This window comes from Filicampus tigris, chromosome 2, assembly GCF_054856515.1.
Source record: "Filicampus tigris isolate MCC_2025a chromosome 2, RoL_Ftig_1.0, whole genome shotgun sequence".
Taxonomy (NCBI): Eukaryota; Metazoa; Chordata; class Actinopteri; order Syngnathiformes; family Syngnathidae; genus Filicampus; species Filicampus tigris.
In genome coordinates this window covers 1772501-1797887 of record NC_141218.1, presented here as the reverse complement: position 1 = coordinate 1797887, position 25387 = coordinate 1772501, and the positions used below count along the sequence as shown (strand labels likewise).

At 44.0% G+C, this 25387-nt stretch overlaps 1 long non-coding RNA gene across 6 annotated transcripts in view; it reads left to right on the top strand.

Moving 5' to 3' along the window:
• The window catches only part of LOC147150765 (uncharacterized), a 495403-nt gene that overhangs the window by 85196 nt on the left and 384820 nt on the right, over positions 1-25387 (top strand). Inside the window, exons 4-5 of one of the 6 annotated variants that reach the window (XR_015085801.1) lie at positions 2623-2756; positions 5963-6224. The exons of 4 other annotated variants lie outside the window; for them this stretch is intronic. This is a non-coding gene — a long non-coding RNA (uncharacterized LOC147150765). Of the gene's footprint in view, positions 1-2622; positions 2757-5962; positions 6225-25387 lie in introns of those variants that run through there. One more of the 6 variants, XR_015085811.1, reaches the window with a different exon arrangement.

Sequence of the window (25387 nt, the reverse complement as noted above, 5' to 3'; positions counted from 1 at the left end):
GAAGCAAATAAGAGTCGAAATGTCAAAGGACGAATAATGTATAACGAGCATTCTGTAGAGCGGTGACTCACAACCGACTTCACGTAATTGGTCTAAGAAATGTTTATTTACCACAAATCATGTCTTCACCTGTCTGCCAGCGATGTCGTGCGGCAGACAGAACAACTAAGCGCCCTTCCACTCGATGACAAGAAGGCATGAACCCGCTGGGCCTTGTGCTGGCCATTTGTGTGCGCCTGGCTTTGCTCCCTTGAAGTTGGGAAACGAGCACGGACCTTTGCCAAGACCAAACGGTGGTTGCTATTGAATCTTTCCACAATCAATTAGTATTCGATTATTCTATCTAGTCATGGAATAATTGGATCATTTGTTTTTCCTTACAGACTACTGTTTTATTTGCTATTGTTTGATGATTAGACAAAACAACAAATAGGCAAACTCACACGAGAGGGCGCGATGTTGTACCCACCAACCTTAGCGAAACTGAGAGCTACTTCTCGGCGACTGATCAGTGCGAAGAGCTGCGAGTTTGATATGCACCACCAGTCTTCTGAGGCTGCTTCAGCTGCCACTACAGGTTGTTCATACTATGGCCGTTATTTTTGTTATACATTAAACGGACTGTCGTTTTCTCCATGGATTGATCATGATTCAGATACTGGTTTGGTACATGTCAGAAAACAGGCAAAGTGCAGAGGTCTGCAGATGTCTTATTTTGGTTGGACAGAAGAGACGCAGTCTGCTTTCATGAAGCACGACAGAAATTAGAGAATATAAACGGTTGAAAGGCAGAAATCTGAGGATTTGGGTACTTTGAAATTGAAGAATGGCTGTAGATGATCGCTGACGATGAATTGTTGAACTTGTGCTAGCGAGTGGTGTTGAATTGGAGTGCTTTATCCTGAGAGTTTCTGTACCTTCGTAAAAGTTAGCTAAATTGGCTAGTCGTTTTGGTTTTCTCTATCTATGGAGACCAGATACTGCAGGAAGACCGCATTGATGACTTAACTCAACTTGATAACCTCGGACATGACTTGACTTGCCCAAGACAAAATTGTAGATACTGTACCCCAGGCCTTGCTAAAATATCCATATAGCTTAATAGAAGCTGACTTGTTGAGAAGGAGAGAGAAATGTAGCAACTCCAAATTTCATCTAAATCGATTCCACCTACATAACTCTTTACAGCAGAGTGGGTAATTTGTAAGCAAGACTGCAAATCAGTACTAAAGCATATTTTCCTTCATTACCCTCTATTAGTGCGGGGGCTTTCCAAAGTAAATTGGAATAGAGTGATCTAAGAAATGTTCTCTAATTGGGTCTAAGGGTCTACATGGTGGGCCCACCGGCTGAACTGTATTCCTTTCCTGACTCTTTTCAACTCCCAAACTACCCTCTCATCACATTTCCTGCAATTTCCTGACTCGCTGCAGGAAGCGGGAACCGCCGCAACACCAAAGTCCGCCCTAGACGAGCAGTCAGGCCTCATCGGCGTCGGGAAAAATCAAGGTGATCTCTTTTGACAGCTCAACCTTTAATTAAAACCAGAGATCAGAGACGGTTGGAGTTAATAAAAAGTTGCCGGCTTTATAAGCACGACAGGCTGCTAGTCGACGATTTCAACTTCCTGCTTCCCCGTGCATCGTAATATGTGAACTTTTACAATCACGCTTCTCAAATTCTGTTCCATCTAAAACAGTCTTTCTGGGGGAAAAAGTAGCTCAGTCCATTCAAAGGCACCCAGGCCAAAACTGTGGACTTTGAGATATACGTGTTTTTATTTCTCCAAAGACTCAGCACATCCTCCAGCCCTGCTGCACTATTTTTACCTGCGCTTAGTTACCGTCTCCGTGCATGTGACGTCAAGGAGACGAGAGAATGAGACACGGCAGCCAAATGGTTCATCTTCCAGGGGCTTCCAACTTTGCCGTTGCGAACCCAAAACCAGGAATCAGATGAGCTCATTGTAAAATCCTCAAACAAGCCACTGGATCCTCATGTGCGGTTTATTGAGTGCTTCGTAAAAAGATTAATCACCGTTTTAATTGTTTCTTCTGTGTGTGCGTGGCGACAAGTGTATTATCCAGTGTGCAGTGCAGCAACACCTGCTCTTGAAACAGCATGAGGGTACAAGCATGCGTGTCTTTCTCCTCACAGCGTTAATGCTCAACCTTGTCCAAGGTTAATCTGTCACTCTTGCTGTGTATTTGCATCCATTCTTATCTGCGGCCCACCACTCCACCGACTCTCTATCTGGCCCAGCCACTGCTCAAACTTAATCGTCTTTGTCCATTATAGATGAGCCTCCAACCAGGCGGACATGCACGCTCTTCCCGCCCGCTACCAAGATGTCCTCTTTTCATGGAGACACCGCCTCTAACAACGCCTCCAAACTGTTTCCTGACTTTCGAATTGCCAGACGTGGACCTAATGTTGTTCGTGAACAATAATCGCGGCATTCGTGACCAAGCCCTGAAGCGAATTGCAAAAAACTGCACATAATGGACACGCCTTCCAAAAATTGTTTCGAATTTGATACAAGGGATGTCAGAAAGGTTCCAGGACTGGTCTCACATCAGGTAGATTTCAAATCAAAGCTACAAGTTTTCTACTCTGCGTTAGGGAGTCTGGAGTCGGAAGCGCTTTCCTGGAAGGATTCTTCTGGGGATCCTCCGCAGCTTCACGTCTTCAAAACTTGCAATCACTTGAAGACCGCCTTGAGTTTGGGAAAGAGAAAAAGAAATCAGCCAGGTCAGGTGAGTGTGAAGTTTTCCCCAACATGGTGATGTTCTTCTCAGCCAGGGACGGTCTCATGCTCTTGTCGTGCAGAAACAATCCCACGTTGTCCTGCCACAACTCTCGCCTCGTCTTAGAATGTCGCAAATGCTGCCGGATCTATTTGGAGGTTGAACGTCTGGCCTCTGACAACATCAAATACTGTGTAATACACTCTGAACTATGGTCCCAAAACACTAGGATATCCCTTCAATTCAAACTCATCAGATCGTGAGTCTGAGATGATTGGGTTTTGGAAAAAAAAATGACCCGGTGGCAATTTTACGCAAAAACTGCCCCATGTAGACAGAGGTCCTTCAAATGTGTGTTGTCTGACAGCTTGACAGATATCCCGTACTTTTACGCAGGTGTGAATGTGAGCAATTGGGCATGCTGACATCGACTGCTCGGTGTCATCTCTCCGTCTCCATCCACTCTGCCGAATTCCCTTGTGTCCAGAACACTTGACATGTTGACAGATTGAAACCCGGCACACTCTTGTCCTTGGTTGGCCGAATCAGTGAACCGTGCCCACACCAGTTAATCAATACCAGACAAGGCTGTCTGTGTATTACGTATCACAGTCTCCCAAGTCTAGTTGACATAGGGTGAGAACGGGGGCATTAGCTTTCCACAGTTAACTATAGTCATATATATATGATTATGTATTACCTTTGGCAAAGCTGTAAGCTAATTTCTTTTGAAATATGAGTTATTTTGGTGGCTATTTTTCAAACCTGGAAGTAGGACACCTGGTTCACTAAGAACCTGTTTCGTGACATCGTCCGGAAGCCAACCAAGGAAACAGTAATGAACAGTCGTGAACCCTAGACCAGACTGGACTAGTGCCGCTTTTCCTTGAGTCCCAAACTGCCCCGGGCCACACACCACTCCGAGCTCATCGTCACGTCATTCATTTGGCCGCCCCTCCGAGTCAATGGTTCATCATCCTCGTTGCGGACGCCGGCTGCCTGAAGCCGCCCTCCCCGAGGCGGGAGCCACAATCGTCGGGCCGGAGATGTGGCGACGCTCCGCTCTGGCAGCTGGAGCCCTCTCGTTCAAGTGTGTGAGTGGAGCCACTTCTCCCCAATGAACCGATTTCTCTGGTGGCTGCTTTGAGAAAGTGGCCGTATGTTTAGGCTGCAGGGGCGGTACGGGGGGTGGCTGCGCACTTTGTGATGTCGAAACATTGAGGACCCAGTCATTTTCTGGCATTGGGCGGAGCTGTTGCTTGGAAAGGAGGAAAAATGTCAGCACTAATTACGCAAGAAAAAATGAGAAAAATATTGGATGAACAAAAAAAGAAATTGCGAGTACACATATGATGATTGTAATTGATAGGGGGCTGCCGAGAGATATTTGGAGAAAATGACCAACTGTGAACATTACAATAAGCAGAGCGGGCCACACACTGTCCTCAAAATGAAGCACAATTGTGGTGCTGCAATAGAGGAATTCAGTGTTATTTGTCCAGAGTACTTTAGTTGTACTGCACAACTTTCTTCTTCTAAATGTGACATTCGTAAGGGCCACCTTTTCACCCATAAATATGTTTTGATGTATGAAGTTGATGGAATTTTTCAGCCAGCACGGTTGCTCTTTCCTCTGCTTTGCTCTGAGCAAAAGATGGCCTTGTCCTTTCGGTCTTCATCGATTCCACCGGCTTGCCTGAATGCGATTAAGGCAAATTAAACTCAAGACTGCTGACGCAAATCGTGTCCAGAGGTAATATAATGTCCAGATGAAGTGGAGAGCTGCAACCCGATGCGGAGGTGGCACTTTCTGACCCCGCGTGGGCACAGGCAATTACCATTTGGCGAGAGTGCAAAATCTCCAAAATGGAGGAAGTGCTTGCACGGCTCATCCCTTCCGCCCTGGGAGGCGCACAACCCTTTTTTTGTCTTGAGGAGACCATTGAGAATGCAGGTCGGGGATGGAGAAGAAGCTGAGTCGCCATCAGGCTAGCGATTGGACAGCTGCCAAGTCAAGAATTATGTTCATGTTCGGATAATAACAGGTGGTTGACAACATGAATGTGACAACAAATTGAGGTTTTTATTCAACGGGAAATTGGATTGTCCCTCGGGGCTCGGAGGCTTTTTGACAAAAAGCGCTTGTGAAATTCCGCTCATGTGAAGTACCCGTACGTAAAGCACATGAGCGGATATTTTTTCACCTTAATATTGCGATTGAATATGCAGTTATTCTTTCCAGGTCCTCTTTTTAACAAACACCAGCAAGAAATGAATCTGTGTATCAAACAATATCAGATGCTCTTTTCAATCAGGCGTATGCTAAAATGAAAGCAAATGTGCCATTAATTCATATTAAAGACCGTTGAGCTACTTCTTTAAGTTAACTTCCTAAACAGTTTTGACTTTCAGACAACTTAAAAAAAAAAGACGCGTGGCATAACTAGAGGCCTGCTAGTCGTAAATCAGACTAGAACAATAATCCAAACAAACCTGTGGCTGTGTCACTTCATCACTTTTCATGAAGAATGAAACAATGATATGGAGACATGTGGATTGCGCTTGTTGAGCACAGAAAATTGCATTCTACTAGGTTGCAGTGTCGATTGCAACTCGATTAATTGTCCAAGCCTGCTTCAAGAATAGATGGATGGTAAGGCCTCCTCGTTGGCTCTTTCGTAGCTCTTGACCACGTGCCGCGGCTAATGATAAGGAATATTTCATGCAAGTTGGGCCCACATGATCCATCAATTACAATTAGACTGTAATTGCCGGGGTAGGGATAAATTCAAACGAGCTCAGTCAGGGGCACACGCAGTCTGCTTGACTGTTTCTCACAACAGCTCGAGTGTTGGAGCACAGCAGTAATTCTCGCAATTTGGCGGGCATATGTCTTTATGTGCAATCTTTGCCAATTAGCTAAGTGCGTTGCCATTTCAGGTTTTTACACCGCTGGCTGCTGTGTTGCCCTCAGTCCGAATAGAAGTGGACGAATGGTTCCCCGCAAGCGTCGGCGGGTTGAGCAAACGGGCCGCTTTGTCCGTCTTGGTCCTCCGGCGGCCGGTTCCATTTCTGCAGGTCGCCGCTGAGTGACTGCAGATATCACCGGCCACTCTGTGATGTCTACGGGGATGAGGCCGTCAGGGCTGAGTTGACACCGGGTGGTGACAGACGGAGCTCTCTCTGACACCCACTGACATGACTCCCATTCACAGCAGCTGGCCCTGTGACACTCATCTGATTCCAGTCTATAGGGCCTGTTTGGCGCTCGCCGCTCGCCGCCGCCGCCGAAAGAGGAAATGAGCAGGAGGGCAGCAGTCTTGCCTGGCTTGCAGGTATTGCAGGGGAAACTCATGAATATTTTTCCTCTGTGCTCACACTAGCAAATATCCTTTTCAAGAAAACCACGTGAGGTGGTTGGCTTTTTCACATGGATATACTACAGCGATACCTTGAGAAACAGCTTAAGGTTTTTTTTTTTTTTTTTTTGAGACTTGAATTGTCAGTCGGACGATTTATTGTTGTTATTTGCTGACTCGAGAGTCGAGCGCTATACGGTGGCAACTCAACTAACTTCACGAAAAGCAGATCTCAACTCATGTTTATACTTTGCAAATAGTGAACAGTTCTTAAAAAAATGGCTTTAGGCTGTTTAAATCCACTCCTAGTTGACGTTTACTGTCAAACTATACAAATGAAATGCAATACAATAGAGTAGAAGACACAGATTAGCCTTTTGTACACTAGCTTAATGCTAATGTTAACGCATAATGGGAAATGCATATACTGTGTGTGTGTGTGTGCGTGTGTGGGGGTGTGTGGGTGTGTGTGTGTGTGTGTATATACCTACCTATCTTGTCAGTACCACTGCTTTAAAACTGGCATTTGAAAAGCAATGAAAAACAACATTCTGATTATTTTGTGAGGTCATTTGTCCGCTCCAAATGAGTCCGCAAGGTGCCTGTTGTCATTTTGCTTTCAAGATCTGACTCCTCTTATTCCAGGTGGTCGGCATGGCCTTTGTGTTAACCCCCGGGGAACGCCGGCCATCTTCTCAAAGGAACTTGGCCTCCGTCCATTTAGCTTTGGCCACGCAAGGTGAAGATGAATCGGGACCGCTCCTTTGATTTTGAGACCAAACACAGGTCCCTAATTGGATATCATCCCTAATTAGTGCTCCATTGCTTTATCAACCCATATGCGAGAGAAATTGTAATTAGAAAAAGGTTATCACGGGCCAGGGGCGCACGGGCACGGAGCATGCTGGGCCGTGTAACGATTGCATGCTGTTTGTTGACTTTTTTTCCCCCACTTAACCGTAGCTCCACGTTTTACACAGTAAATGTTTAAGATGCGGCTTACTTTTAACATCGTATTAATTAGCTTTTGAGTGTCAAATTATGCAGAGTGCTCATACTCTTACCAAGCAAACAAAAGCTGGTGTGCAAAAAAAAAAAACAAACAAAAAAAAAAACAAATAAAGCAACTTCTGTCAGACTTTTTCCTCCCAGCGGAGTCATTTATCACGCTGCCAAGGTAGAGTGCTTGCGGCTCCCGCGCGCAGTGGAGACTCGGCCAGATTGGAGGCTTCCGCCATGATCGAGGCTGACACTGATTATCACTTTTACACACTTGCCGAGCAAATGTGGCGACTAACGCTCGCCCCCGGTCATGACGTTAAAGGAGTGTTTTGCCACAGTCGCAAATGATGTATTCTTACACTGCCGCGCAAACTACAGTGCGTCCGTGACTTCCTCCTTGAAGTCTTTCCGTGATCGTGCTCCAATCAAATCAGCAGAGCTGCGCACTTGACCCTTTTTTGCCGGTCCGTCTTCCGTCCGTGACCTGGGCACCCTTTCGTCCTCTTCCCTCCATCCTTATTCACAAAAATGATTGTCCTCTGACCCCTCCGTCCTCTTCCTTTTAAAGAAGCTTCCGTCCTTGGATTCCGTTGGTCCGCCGCCGCCCAAAAAGAAAACAAAAAGTGTCCATGCATGACATTATTTCAAGCTCGTTAGCTGGCTAATTTCCAATGCACACCAACGTCGGGATGTGATGATGATGATGATGATGATGATGACGACGACGACGACGTGGACTGGAGCAAGCCAGGGGACATCACAATATTTAAGACTGTATAATAATACTATACTCTTGGGTTTTGTTGCATGTTTTCACTTTTTATTGCGTTATTTCACAATAAAAATAATTATTGCAAAATAGGGCGATGTTGTTTTAGGAGGAGAACGAACGCCTTCCACTTCTGGGTCATAGTTTTCAGTGTTTGTTTTTTTTCCCTCGACAGTGAAATGGGTGTCCACTAGAGGGCAGACTATGCCTGTGAGAACACTAATGCAGGGAGCGAACGCACATGGAAAAGAACCCTCCAGTGTTGCAAGGCAGTCTTGCTTTTGAAAAGAACCCAACACAACACGTCAGCTGGGACTTGACCCGATTAGGGACGTTTAGAGAGACGGACGAAAACCTACCCCCGTCCTTGCTTACTCCGTCCTTTTTAAAATATTTCTCATCCTCCTCCGTCTGACCGTCCACAAAATGGCCGTCTGTCCGCACTGTTCCGTCTAGGGACGGAATATCCAGACCTGGTAAAAAAACATTTTTTGTTTTTAAGAATAAAAACATTTTAACACTATAAAGTTTACACTATTTAGCACAAAGAAAACATGCAGTAAGCAACACCCACCGAGGGGCAGTATGGTCGTTTTAATCGTGACACATGAAGACCATCGCAACTATGTGGTGTGTTTTTGCAAAGCATAAAGAATTTTTGTCTCGCGGTATTGTTTAGTGCCTAGTCTGCATGCGTTCAAATTGTTGCCATTGTTTAGAGGTTTATAAGTATCGCAACATCAATGCTAGTTTCGTTAGCTCAATTTAAGGTGTTTTGCATTTTGTGCTAACATTAAGCTAGCAGACTATTGTAGGGCCATGTTATTGATGTTTTGTTTTATGTTTAGTTTCATTTTGAACGTCAGCTGGGAGTGGCAACAGTTTGAGCTGTCGAAATTGAGTTTGAACTGAAGGCCCCCCCAAAAAAAATCCTGAGCGAGGGCTTTCTAAAGTTGAGGTAACGCTGTACTTCGTTGCGCTACTTCAAAACGTTGAATATCAGGACACTTGAACGATGGAGCCACCTTCGCATTATTTGAGCGGCTCTGCCAGAAGGACCGATCGTCAACCGAGCCAAGTTTCTTTAGCGTTGACCACGTTCTAGGACATCATGCCCCTAAAGACAAGCTGGGTGACTGTCCGTCCAAGATAGTAGAGTTCGGCGGTTGGTGTAGCGGGGGCCAAGCCTGCCTGACCTCCCCCTGGCTTCCTCTTGAGTATCAGAAACTGGCACACCAAAAAAGACATCTGTGAAGTTCCTACTACATATAATTCTGTGTCGAAAAGTGCGTTCTCCAAAAATGGACCTGTAGACAATCAAACACGCTGACATTGTGCCACAGATTATCAGCTCATATACAGTATGTATCCCATGTGAAAGCAAGAACTCTCTTGCTCCCTCCCTCCCTCCTCCCCTCTCCTTTTCTGTCTCTATTTCCATCTCCTCAATGCTGCATGAACACTCCGGCTGGCGTCTGCAGTTTTTTCAACTGCCAAAAGAGGACAGTGTGGTGGAACATGTCATCTCCAGGGAGAGAATAGAAACTTTCAGCTGTACAATGAATGCCCTTGGTAGGCAACTCGGAAGTGTTACCATTTTATTCTTTTTTTTTTTCCCCCCTCATTTTGTTCATCACATCCGCCCTGAGCCTTCAACATCATTATTTTTACCTTTGACCACCTCTGTGTTTGCTGGTTTCCAGCAGTTAGCATAGCGCGACCCGATCACACAGTCATGTCGACCCAAACATTTTTTTCAAGAATGTTCTACTCAGGCCATTAGTTGAAACAAGGCAATATGTTTAGTATGCAATATGAGGTAAGCAGCAAAATCCACCCGATTGTAGGCCTGGGGGGGAGGCGGGCAGGATGTTTTTTTTTGTCACTTCTGTCTACTGAAAATGACATCACATTTGCACAGGGCTCAGATAAGGACCAATCACGGCTCACCTGTTTTCTGAAGCTGAGCTATGATTGGTCGTTATCTGAGCCCAGAGGGTGTGTGATGTCATTTTCAGTTGACAGAAGTGACAAAATGGCCGCCCCGAGAAATGGACAAAAACGGGTGGATTTTGTTGCTTAACCCATATTCCACAAACACAATATTCGTCAGAATGCTGTGTTTCAACTAGTGGGCCTGTATAGAACATATTTTTGAAAAAAAAATATGCTTGGGTCAACTTCCGCTTTAAGTACATTTGGGGGGGGGGGGGAAGGCTTGGTGACCAGGCGAAGTCAGCGAAAGCGATGCAGGAGGGAGGAAGAGGTTGATAGCTAAAGACAAAGTGCGAGGGGAGCGAAGGCGACGTGGGAGGCTGCAGCGAGCGGAACCGACAGCCTCGTGACGCTCAGCAGAAGAGGCAGCAGCCAGCGGAGAGACGCCGCGAAGCGCCGACGTGAACCGTTCTGACACGTGGCTAGCCGAGCGAACGGGGCCGGCCCACACGACGGCGGGAGGCGGGGGGCATCGCCATGTACAGTAGACGCTGCCGCCACTTCAGCTTTGCAGCCCCAGGCTCAGCGGGGAATGCGTTCACTGAGCTGAATGGAGCCCTCTTGACACCCATCTCGCCCCCCCCCCTCACCATCTGTCCACATTGTTCTTTATTCTAATCACAACAGCAAAAAGAAAGGGAAAAAAAAAAAAAAAAAGCCTCCAGTCTTGTTCAGAGGCACACGGGTAGATCACCTGCAGTTCACAGATTGAGCTGTTCTGGTTTGAACTCAAACCCTCGTTGATGTGAGACCTCACGGCTAACAATTGGATGCTGTGCTGCCCTGAATGTTGAAATATCGAACTGAGAAAAGCGCCGGCCACAAAATTTGAGTTAGCTTGCAGCTTCATTTCTGCATTTCCACCTCCTACACTGCTTAGTCAGCTCATCGTTTTATTTATTGCATCACTGGTGGTTCTTTGGAAACGGTTTATTTTTAGCGTATTTAATTTGCGATTGAACATATTTTCCGGGGGGGTTATAAAAGGTGCATTGTTTGGTCACTGAAGCAAAATGCCATTTTCTTTTTCATTTTTGGTAGGGGGGGGGGGATTCCAGAGAGGATTTCATCGAGGTAACGGCGATGTACATAGCACGTCTAAAAAGCTGCTGTAAACCAAACTAACTTCCTCCAGTTATTCATTTTGCTCACCAGGCCACGCCCCTCAAAGTCACATATCAGGCACAAATACTACAGTATGCACAGCAGAGGAGAGAAAATCAGTTTAATCCGTAAGATTTTGGGTTAGGCTTGTTTTTAGTTTATTCCAAGCACGTTAGGCAAAAATTGTGCTTTCAGAAGATTGGAGCGGATTCATGACATGAATTACATTAGGATTTTTTTTTTTTTTTTTTTTTTTAATCTTTTTACCAGTCTTGGCAAAATCACATACAAGCACAAATGCATAGATTTAAGAATAAAAAGGAAACATTGTATTTGATAGACGAATCAATTCAGCTATACAGTAGGTCACAGAAAATCTTGAACTTCAAGTCAAGGTGGAGTCATTTTGCAAAAAACATCCATTTGCCACACATTAAAAAGTAAAGTTCCCCTGGATCCAAGCAGTTCTTTCCCATTCATCCTTATTCGTATCAAAGCTCAATTTACTGCTCGACAAATAAAACTGTGCTCTGAAAGAAAGTGAGTCAAGAAGACAGTGGCGCATTTTTCACACTCAGCCATCTAATCTGTACACGCATTGTTGCGCAAAGCGGCTTCACTGAACATGCGTACATGCGTGATGTGACAAACATACATGACAAGTAAATTGGTGGCCTCGAGTTGCAGATTAGCTCTGATTTGGCTCCACTCGGAATGCGGCTGGTGTTCTTGGCAGGCAAGTCGTGTGTTGATAACGCCGCGGCGTGCTGCACTTTCAAAGGCTAATCAAGCAACTAAAGACATCTTTTACCGGCGCTGCTGTCGCCATGGCAACGGCAACCCCTCGGCCCCCGTCGACGGACCTGCGTGTCCTCTGAGAAATCAATGTCTCTGTAATGTGACATCATGCCTACGCTGCACCGCAGTTGTCCTATTGAGTCGAGGCCCCCCAATCATTTGTGGGCGTGTCCACGGGCACGCCGCTGTGCACTGAACAGATCGAAGGTGGACTTGGACGGGAGATGGGAACATATTGACATTGGCGTAGCATCTCGGTGCCATTACCCCATAAAATGTGGCACAAAGAGTTCATTTGAGAGTGTGTTTTGGCTGGCCGCCGAGGGCGAGGGATTAAGATGACTAATGACCAACAAGACGTATTTGTTATGTCATTGAGAAGCCATCACGGGGTCGCAGTGTAGCAAAAAGACACTTGATGAATCTACTGTGATGCTATGACGTCATTCGGGGGTTTTTTGGGGGTTTTTTTTGGGCCCGGACAGCAATGGTGGACCTGATTTGTGAAGTTCGATATCATTTAATACTTTGATACGCGATCTTTGTCAAAAGAACATCCTACAGCGTGGGTGGCAAACGGAGCCTGATTGTGGATTTTTGAGCTTCTCATTTTGGGTCAAATTCTGCACCGAAATTGCAGTTTTTGGAACCATTTTGAAAATGATGTATTCCTCTCAAATCACTTCTTGTCAATTGGACATTTGTTGTACACCAAAGTTCTTGTCATAGTTTGGACGTCTAATTTCAAATGAGTAGGTATTGAAAGTCTTCACAGCCCTGTTTAAATGCCAGGTTTTTGTCAGATGAAACAAATGACACAAAAACTTTTTCCACCCTTGTGACCCATTTCCTGTGCAACTTCATTGTTGTCACAGTTCTCCATTCATTCCGAATGACACATTCAACATAACCGATTCACATCATTCTCATTCCAAATTCTACGTTGAGCTAATTCAGGTCACCATAATCAACATGATTCATGTTAGCGGGTTTTGGCTTTCAAAGGAGAGTCACAAGTTTTAAAAAATGTGTTTTAAAAAATGCAACCGTCCCATTGTGTCACCTCAGGTTTGAAAATACTTTTTCCAAGTAGGGTTTTCGAAATTGGGTGTCAAAGGGGGTTTAGCGTTTTGAAGTAGGTTTAGGGTTTGAAAGCAGGGGTCCCCTCACTTTTTCAGCATGTCAGCTCCTTAGAAATTGACCCAGACCCAACTTGATTTATTTAAAAATATACTTTGAATTCTTTACATGTCCAATCTATATTGATGTACCTTACAAAACTGCGTGATCATCTTGCATACTACAAGTCGTGTATATTTTCTGACCTTACTACAGTCACGTTGAAACGGTATTTGCACTTAATGATTTTATCAATGACCCGAAAACGCTGCTCCACATTTCCCCCCTTTGCAAGTAAAACAGAAATGGAAACTGACGCTTTTTTCCTTGTATGCGCACTCAGCCATACCACAGGCATATGACAGACTGCCCTGTATGTCAATCAAGTGACAGATCTCACAACGGATGATCGGAGGGATGCTTTTTTTTTTACTCATTCACGGCCATTTACTGACACCCCCTTTTCGAGCTCATGCACGATGCGATGGGCACGCTTGGGTTAGGCTTTCAAAGGTGGGTCTAGTAGTACGAGTGACAACAATTTCCCAATAATTCCAAAAGGTGCCAAAAACGCATTTGGGCACTAAAAATATTGATCCGATTAGGATTTGCGTGTTCATGAGTCATTCTTTCGATCGGAACAAATTATTTTGAAATGCGCAGATTGAGCAGATATGCCGGAAGTTGTGGTAGATGAAGAAGCCGTAGCGACTTCCGCGTCAACAAAACATGGCACAGTCCATTAACGTTAGCGTTATTTCGCGCATGTATCCCGTTTGCGCTTTTTCCTCGAGTTAACACTTCCTGAAGGAGCTGCAAATGGACCAGTTCAGTCTTGCGCCCGTCACGTCTTTGGCTCGCTCTGCTTCTACAAGCTTCCGGGAATAACAGAAAGGCGTATACTGACGTCCCAGACATCAGGCTTTTAATCCGAATAAATGTGTCCATGTAAATGTAGACAGTGTAAGCGCAAAACCTTCAGACATCTGCTTGAAAGCAAAAGTAAAGTCAGCCAAAAGCAACTACAGCAACTGGACATTTATTTGGGGTTCATCAGAAGCTTTTTAAATATTCACAGGGGTGACTTTTAAATGGGATTGTCTAATTCTGAAGATGGCAACAATTAGGGGGGGGGTACACACTTTTTTTTTGTCTGTCTTCCCTTCGATAAATTGTATATTGTATCAATATACAAGATTTAGCTTCTGCCTGTACTGTTCTGCCACTGATATTTGACTCAATTGTTGTATTGTGTATATATTATGGAAGGTACTGGATGATGACAGAATAAACAAAATATCAGTTCATAGGTCCCAGTAATGGAGGAGAAAGGGGATATGATATGATATTGGTCTCAATTGTAAACTCTAGATGTGATAAGAAAATGAGGTCATTTATATCATATTTACTTCACTCATAATGGTCCAACATGATGAAAACACGTCTGACACCCCTGTCCGAGAGTATGTATATATATATATATATATATATATATATACATTTTTTTTAAAAAAGCATCGTTTACATTGCATTGAACTTGAGCACCGGTGTAGTTCCTTTTCAATCACCTTTTGAGTGAATCATTTCCTCGCATCACCTGAGCGCTCGGTAGCGTTTTTCTGCTTTGAGGCGATTGATCATCCGAGGAGCAAAGGCGTCGGCCGCCTGGACGGGCTCCAACCGCAAAGCGAGCGACAAGCCCGGCCGCGCCAAACACCCATCCGGCGGAAACGAGATGTTTACGCTAAGCGGGACTCTCGCCGGCACCCGCAGCGCTCAATATTGATTCACCGAACGGGATTTGTACGATTGACGAGGAGCGTGGGCTTTCCACTCTGCCAAGCGTCTACCTCCGCATAAAGCGGCAGCTGGAGGAGAGAGTGAAAAGAGACATTCAGGCGTCACTTTGAGCTGGCAACTGCGTTCGCCAGATTGGATTGCTGCGTGCTGCTCATATTAACCCATTAAGGACGGCAGCGCATAACCTCGTTTCTACCGCAAGAGCCTGCAGAGCGTGTGCGTCATTTTCAATTGATTTAATTCTTGGTCTCTTAACCAATGAAATGCACCAGAATATACACGTGGCGATGTCCTAGGCCCGCTGAAGATGTTCCGGAATTCTTTTGAGTGACAGTGGCGGTCGCGGGAGCTCTGAAATGAGTAACGGCAGTGATATAGACGATGCGATTGTGGACTTTGAACCAGTCGAACGTCATATATGGTTAAGATATGTTTGTAGACCATGACAATGTCGACCTCTTTGTGACAGAAAGTGCTTCTCTTGCACTGACACTTTATCTTTACCTCTTTGATTGAAACACTTAAGATGAATAAACTCGGGCCTGTGTGAAAGCCACATGTCTAAGCTCTCAAATTCTTTTGGAATGACGTTTCTGTCTGCTACAGGGGCTGAGATGTTAATTATTTTGTAGGTGTTGAATTTCTGGGGAAAACTTCAGGTTGTCAAGGGTAATTCCAAAGTTGACGGACGGTTTTGGGGAGCTGTTGAGCCAGGCGCTTTAGGCGCTTTCGGCCTTCACGGGTTAATACAAACGTTCTCTTGTGGCCAGACTTGACGTGTGACGCGTTTGGTTTTTAGCAAGGCTGGAAAATTCCCATTATAATAAACTGGTTCCACTCTGCCTCGTCTTAAATTCTCATTGAGCAATTTCTTATTACTTTGCGAGTTACGCAACATACCCGGCAGAACACTTGTAAGTGGCATTTCGTGTCGGCGTGAACGTTCGTTTTCATATCTTTGAATAAAACGGCCACGTTTAATTTCAAAGTTCCAGAGCCGCACAAAGTCATGAACTCAAATATTATTGCGCTTTAGCGAGCACATCTTGGCTTTCAACGTAATAAGCACCCAGTGGTGAATTGTAAATGTTAAAATGATAAGCTTCTCCTGAGTCACAGGCGTCAAAGCCTTCCGCCGGGCATCTGTTTGGCAATTAGGAAGCCGAAGCTCCGAAAAGGCGGCGAGCGGCAGAATGTCTCGGGTCTGACGAGTCCTTTGGAAATGTGAAGAGTCACCTGTTTTGCTACCCTGCGGGGCTCCTTGCCTGCGCCCCCACCCTCCCCCTGCCTCGTTCCACATGAGCTGAACTCTTGCACTCGGGGCGAGGACGCCATTATACGCCGATAACAGGGCCGTCGCCCCTTTAATTTCTCTCTCCTCCATTCCTCGGCGGGATGAGGAGCCGTCAAAAGAGGGCAACTAGGATTCATTTCAACGTTTAATTAGACTCCTTTTGTACACCTCACAGACATACATTCCGACTAACATTATCCTTTCACATTTTTTAATTAACAGCCGCCTCTGGGTTTTTGCCACATCAAAAGAACACCGTGTGTTGTGAGCGTGAACGCATTTGACGCTGTACGCCCTTTCTGAGCAAAGGTGCCGAGACGTGCGCGTCGTCACGCAAAGGAGGCTGCGTGTCAGATCAATGGCAGGAAAGTTCATCGTGTGCACGCTCGCAAGCCGGCTGGAATCTGCCTAGCTGCCCAAAGTATTTTTTGTTGTTGTTGTTGTTGTTGTTGCCTTTTTAAGCTAGCCCACTTTTTTTGTGCTTGGTTCCATTTTGTCAGAAGCACAGCAGGCACGCTGGTGGATTATGCGACCATCTAAACACAAGCACAGCTGCTGTGCCGAGAGAAGCAATACATCAGATGTGGGAGGAAGTTGCATTTGCAAGTCGGAAGTAACTCTCAAAGTCTCAACTTTTAAGCAAGTTTCAAGCTAGTTGAGTCAAGTCGTCACAGGTGAAGTCTGTTTTGCTCAGTCACAATATACAGTATACAGTACATGAAAACACTCTAAGAATGTAGGCCATGGTAACCATTTTGAAAAACTAACCTAACCGTAATTGCGATTTAATAGCCGACTATTTTTTCCAAGGTCCTCTGCGCATGTATTTTTTGGAACCAACACAATCAATAAATGAATCTGGGGGACCGCGGGGTGGCCAAGGCAAAACAAACACTCGCAGACACGTTATCAAATTTGCATGTGCATGCTCACACATGTAAAAGATGGGCAACACCCGTTGCAAATTTACCAAAATCGAGAATGCAAATAATAACCACAATAATGAAATACTGTCATTTATGTTGTTTTGCTTTAGAAACCACTAATATATCTTGTCCCCAGCCCATCTTTTCATTTTCAACACACCCTATGAAAAAGTTGTTACTTCTAGGCTGGCATCACTTAGTCACGAAATAGTAAAAGCAAATCTCCACTTTCAGCTTATGAAATGTCAAGGCAAATAGACCAATGGAGATGATGAATTTAATCTTCAAACTCTTCAGCTAGTTGACACACTGTGGGAGTATATAGACCAGGGCAACTGGCGGCCATTGGTTAATTCCCCCCTCCCCGCTATTTATTTTTTACAAACCCAGAAAATTCTTCCGAAAATGCCGGCAAACATTCATTGTATGTCCTCAACGGACATGTGGAGGAAAAATCCCTGAAAAAAAATCCCAAAAGTCGATTATCTTGCTTGGCACCAGGGGGGTCCAAGCATATTTCTGGGGGGGGGGGGGCGCAGTGCCTCCTGTATCCCCCCCAGTGATTAAGTGATTAGAAGAAACAATGTCAGATTCATCCATTTACTTGAATGTGCTGAATGGCTCAATTAGTTCAAATCAATTTTGAGCCCAGCAGTTGCCAAGCCCTAAAAACGGCCAACTCGAGTCTGACCGAAGTCAAGTCATGTGACCAGGGTCACCCGGCTTTTGTGTCAGGACCCATTTCACGTACCATACAAGCCTAGCCTAGCCTGTCTTGCCTCTGTTCATCATCATTATTGCAAAGCGGATGTGGCTGCAAATAGTCAACTTGACAATTTTTTTTTTTTTTTTTTTTGGGGCAGGCGTAATTCCCGGCTGATTGTCTTCTTTTCACACACGGAGGCATCTGCCGTGAGAGCAGATGCCTCCGTGAGTGAAACATTTCTTTTCGAGAAGAAAGACGGGACACAAGAGAAAGCTGTTGCATTCGTGACTGAGATGAAAGAAAGCCGTGAAGCTCATAGGCAGCGTAGACAACAGTGCTAACCGACGATACCCTTTGGATGATTCTTATTTTTTATTTTTATTTTTTAACCCGTACAACTATAAACTGCGTGGCAGAGAGAGGAAAAATACGCAAAATAAGTGTCAATCTTTTTTTTTTTTCTAATGATAATTCTCACTACTTCCCATCCTGAATTTTCTTCTGGAAAAAATAGGCCATAAAAAAGGGTGTTGCTGACCTTTTCAGCCGTCGCCTCCAGAGATGATGTATTTTGCTCTTTCTCTCTGTCTGACTTTCCCAATTGCGGAGCATTAAAGTGGAAATTTAGCATGCCGATGATTTGTAGGCCCTGCGGTTGTGCATCGTAATGGCATGCTTGAATGGCCAATCAAATTGTGCCTCTTGCGGTCTGCTCCAATCAGAATGAGCCCCACTGTCCGACTCCCGATTGGTGAAAAATGGTGGCGCAACTATCACGCCTGCATTGTAAGCGTCTTGTTCACGTAGCAAGTGTAAAAAAAAAAAAACATTTTCTGCGCACGTGCCAAAGGTTTTGTACACGCAAAATACATTTTGGAACGCGCAAAATACATTTTGGAACACGGTATTTCACATTACAAACATGACATTTTTTTTCTATGCGGTATTTGACATTATGCTTTGGTAATTGTGGCATCAATCCAACGCCATAGTTTTCTGTTTGAACTTCAACTGGGAGTGACACTAAACAGTTTGAAGAAGCAAGTATTAGTGCTCCTTCCCTTTCAGTTTTTCAAAGATTGTAATGTAAAGTGCTTTATAACAGCAGCTGTACCGAAATGCGCCATATAAAAAAAGTTGTATTGTATTGCTCTGCTGCCGCAGCGTTTGCCCTCTTTGTTTTGCCGTCGTTAAAAATTGACGGCAGATCGGCTTAGCGCGACACGGACAGCTCCGTAGCGACGGCGCTGCAAACCTGCCGAAAGACTTTGAAAATGCTTTACATCATTCACGTGCACATATGCGTCGCCATTTGACCAGTTGTCAACTTCTCCCGTTGACGGCGCAAAGCCGTCTGTTGCCATCGGCGTGTGTGTTAACACTCATGCCTTGCGAAGGCTCGCGAGCAAGCTGCGGGGATGAGTCGGGGTGGGGGTGGGTGGCTGTGAGCTGGGGAGGGGTGGGGCGGTGGGGGGGCGGCTTTGTTATGCGTTACCGCGCGGTTGGCTCGCAGCTTTCCACCTTGTTAGCCTTTCCCAGTTAGACAGTGCCCTGACCAAACATGACAGGACAAGCTTTCATGGCTTTGATGCCGTTGCAAACGTGTTGGAATGCCAGCAACATTGGCGCTTTGTAGCTCAGGAAGGGAAGGAGATTTTTTATTTTATTATTATTTTTTTTTTTTCAAATGCTGCTGTTAGTGTAAACAAGAGCCAAGGCGCAATTTCAAATGGTCCATATTCAGTGTCCAGGAATGTTCCCACTGATGATATACAGAGCTGGGCATTTTGCTCAAAATTTGCAGTCAGTCCGTTTATCACATTCTGCTGACCGGCTATCCGCCTTTTTGTCCGGCCGGAGCAAATAGCGATCGCCTACGGGCCGGTCCGACGATCATTTTAAACGGGCTTCCGTTGGCGTTTCCGACTAGCGACTCTGACAAATTACCACTAGCGATAAGTTACCATTGGAAGTGAAGTCAGCCCCAAAATTAAATGCTTTCAAATCTAGGTTAAAAACCTTTTGGTCCCCATTCCTTTGAATAAGGACGTTTTTAAAATCAGTTTCACTCGATAGTCTTTTAAGAATCTCACAAAGCGACTTTTTCTTTCGTTCTTTTGCTTTTTAAATGCTTTAAATGTTTTGGTTGCAAATGTGCTCAAATGTTGTCAATGCACTCCTTTTTTCCAAGTATTTTGGGGGTAATCTTAAGGTATTTTTGTTCTTTCATTGTGTGAAGCACATTAAGTTGCCCTATGTAGGAAATGTGCAATATAAATAAAATGACCTTGCCTTGCCTAAGGTGTGCGTGCGTGTGTGTGTGATGGCTCAGTGGTGAGGTTGTGAGTTTGATCCCCGGCCCTTGTAACCACGCCGTGGTGTCCTTGAGCAAGATGGTGAATCCCCAGTTGCTCCCGATGCTGCGTCATCAGTAGAGCATGAAGCGCTTTGACGTAGTAAAGCACTATACAAGTGACAGCTTCTGATAGAGACTTGCAATGACAAAATTGGAGCTCATCACCGAACGCTTCCCATCGGCTCTTATCTCAGTCCCATAAAGCAAGAATAACTCGGGAATGTTGCTGTGCGCTCGAGTCAACATCCGCTCACTGATCGCGGCAAAGTCAAAGCAGATGGCGTTCTCCCGTGACGCAGTTGCGCAAAGCTCATGGCATGAACCCCTTGCGCGTGCTAGCATGTTAGCAAGGCCAAAGTGCTGTGATTGATATGAGAAAAAAAAACATGCCCTGAAATCAGTTATGCGATATCAAATGTGACAGTTTCCTTCACGGTGCCTAAACTCCGATCCCCAAACCCTACTACGTTACCCTTCCAACTAAATGGCTTACAGATTTTGAAAAAAAAGAAAATGCACCAGAAGGGGTGAGGACTTTCACACACGAAATACATGTTACTACTTTCCTATTAGCTTTTTTTTTTTTTTTTTGCACAATATACGCTACTCACCAAAACTTGACATTTGGGAATTTGGCTGAAATTCCATGATGTTGAGTGTCTTTTTTTCGAACATGTAAATAAAATAATATTCAAAATAAAAGTGGACATTTATCTGTAGGTCAAACAAGAAAGAAAATAAACCAATGAAAAATATGGCAAGGCAAAGCAGACTCACATGCTCAAAAGGAAGTACAAACTTATCTAGTCCGACCCCTTAACATAAATGAGCTTTGACTTTTCTTTGATATGGATGAAGCTAAAATGCACTGTAATTTTTGCAGGTGACAAAGAGACCTGTTTAAATTTCAATTTGAACTAAACCAGGAAATGAATTGGTCAAAAAAGGAAAAGCTCATTTTCCCTCCTGGAAGTAGAACTTCATTGCGGGTTTTATGAAATACTGAATTTGATTCCGTTTTGCCGAAAGGACATGTCGCGTCATTTTCAAATAATGTCACACTGGGGGTTTTTGCGCACCATATGATTTTATTGCTTCCATTGCCACAGTTCACTTCCAGTGCGCGTGTCTGATCGTGCCGCTGCCCGCTCTCCTTGTCCTTTCTTTTCTGGGTGCGGCGGCGGGAACCCTCTGATGCAACTTCTAAAGGCAACAACATACTGAGCCCAGTGATTCATTTAGGTTGGCGCATATTCCACATTTTTGCATTTCACTTTGAATATCGCTTGTTACTTAAGACGATGCCATTTATGAATAATGAATGCCGATTCGTAAAGTGTCTGTTGCATCTCCCCCAAACTTTTTAAGAGAGTGCAAACGAGAAGGAAAAATAAAGAAATAGACCCAGCGGCAGCAGCCTAATAGGCAACATATTTGCGAGTCTGCTAACTTCTGCCTTGTTTTATTGTACATTTATCTGTCTTTAAAGTTCCCGGGAGAGGGGAAAATACACTAATTGGCAGCATGAAGCATTCATACAAAGTTCAGATACACTTTTCCAAAAACACAGCGAGGGGGAAGAAAGACACCTTGTTATTCAAATTATCAAGTGCTAGCTCAAAAAAAAAAAAAGTGTGTATGTGTTATATATATATATATGTATACAATTGCCATGAATGAGGCAGCAAAAAGAATTGCAGCACGACTGTGCATCTATCATGGCGCCCACACTGCGTTTTAGTTCTGTTTCATGCATGCAAAGGGTTCGACATGTGTGGATTATGCCGAGGAGAGTTTGATTTTCGGGTCGGCTTTGCCGCGCAGCCGAAGACAAGTGGGAAGAAATGCTAGCTTTCTTAAACGCTTGATCATCTCTGCCTGTCGACGAATACTGATTTAGAACCAATTTTCAAAATCATCCCCGTTGTCAGGAACGGAATGGCGGACAGGACGCGGTCGTCCACCGAATGTACGACCTGACCAGAGTGGCTGCAATTTTCAACCTGGCTTATTATAAAACATCGCGCGCCGGCCGTTGCCTCAGGGATGGGAATTGGCTCCCGATGAAATAACAATCTGTTTGCGTGTAATTGTGTGTACCGGCTTTCTTAAATTAAGCCGAAAGCCATTAGCACCGAAGACCTTGAAAGGGGAACAACAGAGCAGGCGTTTTTTTGGGTTTTTCTGAAGAGCTGATGGGGTGTTGGGCAATCTTCTGCCTGTCAGTCAGCAAATGTATCGCGCTTTTGATTAGCACCCAACACGTGCTATGAAAGCTTTTGAAAGAACGCGCTACGTTTGTATGACCTCGGTCAAACCGCAACACAGCACAGACTGTAACTGTCTGGTGATAAATTGCCCCTTTTATACAATTTTATTCACATTAAACCGTCTACAGAAGATAATTTGGACCTAAATAAGGTTAATTAATAGTTTGCGAGCGTAATGTTGCATTCTGCGGATATTGGAAATTGTTACCTGATTTCCTGCTTATCATCGCAGCCAGCTTGTCCTGTTTTCCCCCGATAAGCCTCTAATTGCATTCCACGTATTTCTAATGAGAACTGTCAAAAAGCAAAGCATTTCTTTTTTAATAAAAGCTCAGGATTATTCAAGCGGACAGGTTTAACCACCAGACAAAATGTGCAAAATTATTACGTATCCATCCATAAGAGTGAGAAGAAGCTGTAGGACATTTCAAGAATATGACTTGTATAGCTGTATATGCACAGTGCCGTGAAAAAGTATAAACCCTCGTCTCAAATTTTTTTCCCCACTTTAACGTTAATATCATCAAACAATCGTAAAGAAATCAAAGATAATCCAAGTAAACGGAACATTTATTAAGGGGGGGGGGCAAAGGAGTGAAAGTTAGCTGGCCCTGTGTGGAAAAAGTACTTGCCCCCTAAACCGAATAACTGGCTGGGCCACCCTCAGAAGCCAAAACTGAAATCAAGCGTAACCTTCGATAACTGTCAGTGAGTCTTTGACTTCTTATCGAGGAGATATTTTAGCACACTACTCTTCTTTGCAGAACTGCTTTAATTCAGCAAGACCGGGGGGGTTTCCAGTATTCACAGCCTTTTTAAGATCATGCCTCAGCATTTCAATCGCATTCAGGCCCAGACTTTGACTAGGCCATCAGTCAAAGCAAGTCGTCAGGGTTCGTTCAAACGTTCGCCAACAGCCTGAGAATTGTATTTTTTTTCTGGTTTTTCATGTCGCAAGGAAATTTGGAACATGTTCACATTTTCATTGCAACAAGAAAATAACAGGTGAATGTCTGGCGAGCGTTTGACGAACGTTTGCGACCTAGAACGAACCCTGACTTTGCAAACACTCGCAAATGTTCGCCACTTAGGATAGGTCTTTAAGCTTTGGAAATGGCTTTGTGACCATTTCCAGAGCTATAGATGTCAATTATTGAATCTTTTTTTTCTCCTCTGTTCTTGATTTGCATTACATCATGCCATATCTATCTATCTATCTATCTATCTATCTATCTATCTATCTATCTATCTATCTATCTATCTATCTATCTATCTATCTATCTATCTATCTATCTATCTATCTATCTATCTATCTATCTATCTATCTATCTATTAGTGCTGTCAAACGATTAAAATTTTTTAACTAATCGCAAAATTTTCCATAATCAATTGTATTTTTCAACTACGATTCTTTTACGAAGCTTGGAACCGTTATTTACTTGAGTAAAATCTTGTGGAAATGTGGAAAAAAACAACAACTATATTTCGATTCAAAGACTGTTCTAAAAGCTTTCTTTGATCCCTGAACAAGATTCTTTTCCAGTAAAATACAAGAGTTGAACGATACACCAAAGACATACAACTAATATGGTATTTGAATTTGGCTGTGCAAAGTGTGTAAATTATTTTGTATTTCTCTAAGCAACTTTTTAAAGTAAAAGTACGTGAAAGTCGCGGCAGTGGCTCTCCGATAAGTTTGGCTGCACAGTGAGCAGAGGTCAGTTGACACAGGAAGTAAATAAAACTGAGTTAACTGAGTCAATATTTTTTTTAGTGCGAAATTTAAATTAATCTCCATAATTAATATAATTTTGACATCCCTAATATATATATATGTATATATATATATATATATATGTATGTATGTATAGTATATCTCTAATAAAATGAAATCGGCCAAAATATCGCGAAAGCAACAAAATGCCGTATAACATAAGAATTCAAGTCATTGATGATATTGATTCTCTGCGAAGGATTTTCTATGTTTCCACCGAGATGAAACTGATGCGTGGCAAGTCAACCGCATTCATAGCTGTCAAATATATTACGGTGTGGATGAATAGAGTTGTGCGACGGACGGGCAGGTGTATTATAGACAAGTGAGAGACATTTTTGGGCCGCACGGTGACAACAAAAATGTAGGTCGAACAACGGTAAATACATGTTGGCATGGCGGACAAAGCGATATCCAGGTGCCGTCCGCTTTGAAGAGCAAAAGATGAGTGTGTCTCGTCGCATAAGCAGATATGTCAGGAATCAGGTCACTGAGCAAGTGCAGTGGATGCAGACTTTGTTTCCTTGACTTTGTTTCTTCCTTGTTTTGGTTTTTGGTTGTGTTCGTGTTTTGGGCTCATGAATCTTTTCCAGCCCCTGGACGTACATACGTTTTTGTCTAATTGTTATCAATGTCTATATACAAATAAAGGATCCCTCTATATTTGCACTATAGTTCAATTGAAATTCCTTTTGGTGGATATTTAACCGACAACTCCAGATGCTACTTGCTGCTCTTTGTTTCAAAGTTTCAAAGAAGGTGCCATTTCCGTGGGACCTGTTCGGATGGCATAACGATTGTAAGGTGTCCTATCTGTGTGTTGGACCGAAATAATCTCAATTAATGGTGCCGGCGCCTGTCAGGAAAGGCGTCGTCGTGAATCTCTGTTCTCTTCTCGCAACTTGAATGAAACTAAGGCGCAGACGCCTTTGATCACAATGACATAAGGGAATGAAATGAAGAGGAAATGGAGAGATGGCAATTGGGACAAATCGCTTCTAAAATTGAACATGACAAGCGTCTGATTGTAATCTCCGTGTGGACTTTTGGGGGCTGGCGTGTCTATGATGGCTGGGAATATGAATAAATATGAAACTCATTTGAAAGCACAGCGCTTGAAAGAAACCAAACTCTTGGTGTATATCAGAGCGGATAGGATGCCAAGATACCAACATCGGTGGGAAAAGGGCTTACCCCAATGCATGTAAATTCGGAATCAAAGTTTGATAGAAGTCGTGGGATGGCAGCTTTTTGCACTTGCTGTACGCTCTTCTACACACACGGGCTGCAAGGTGAACTGAGTAAATCCAAAATTATGACCCCCATACGTGACGGATGCAATATGAGGTCGGTGACTCCACCTCAGGC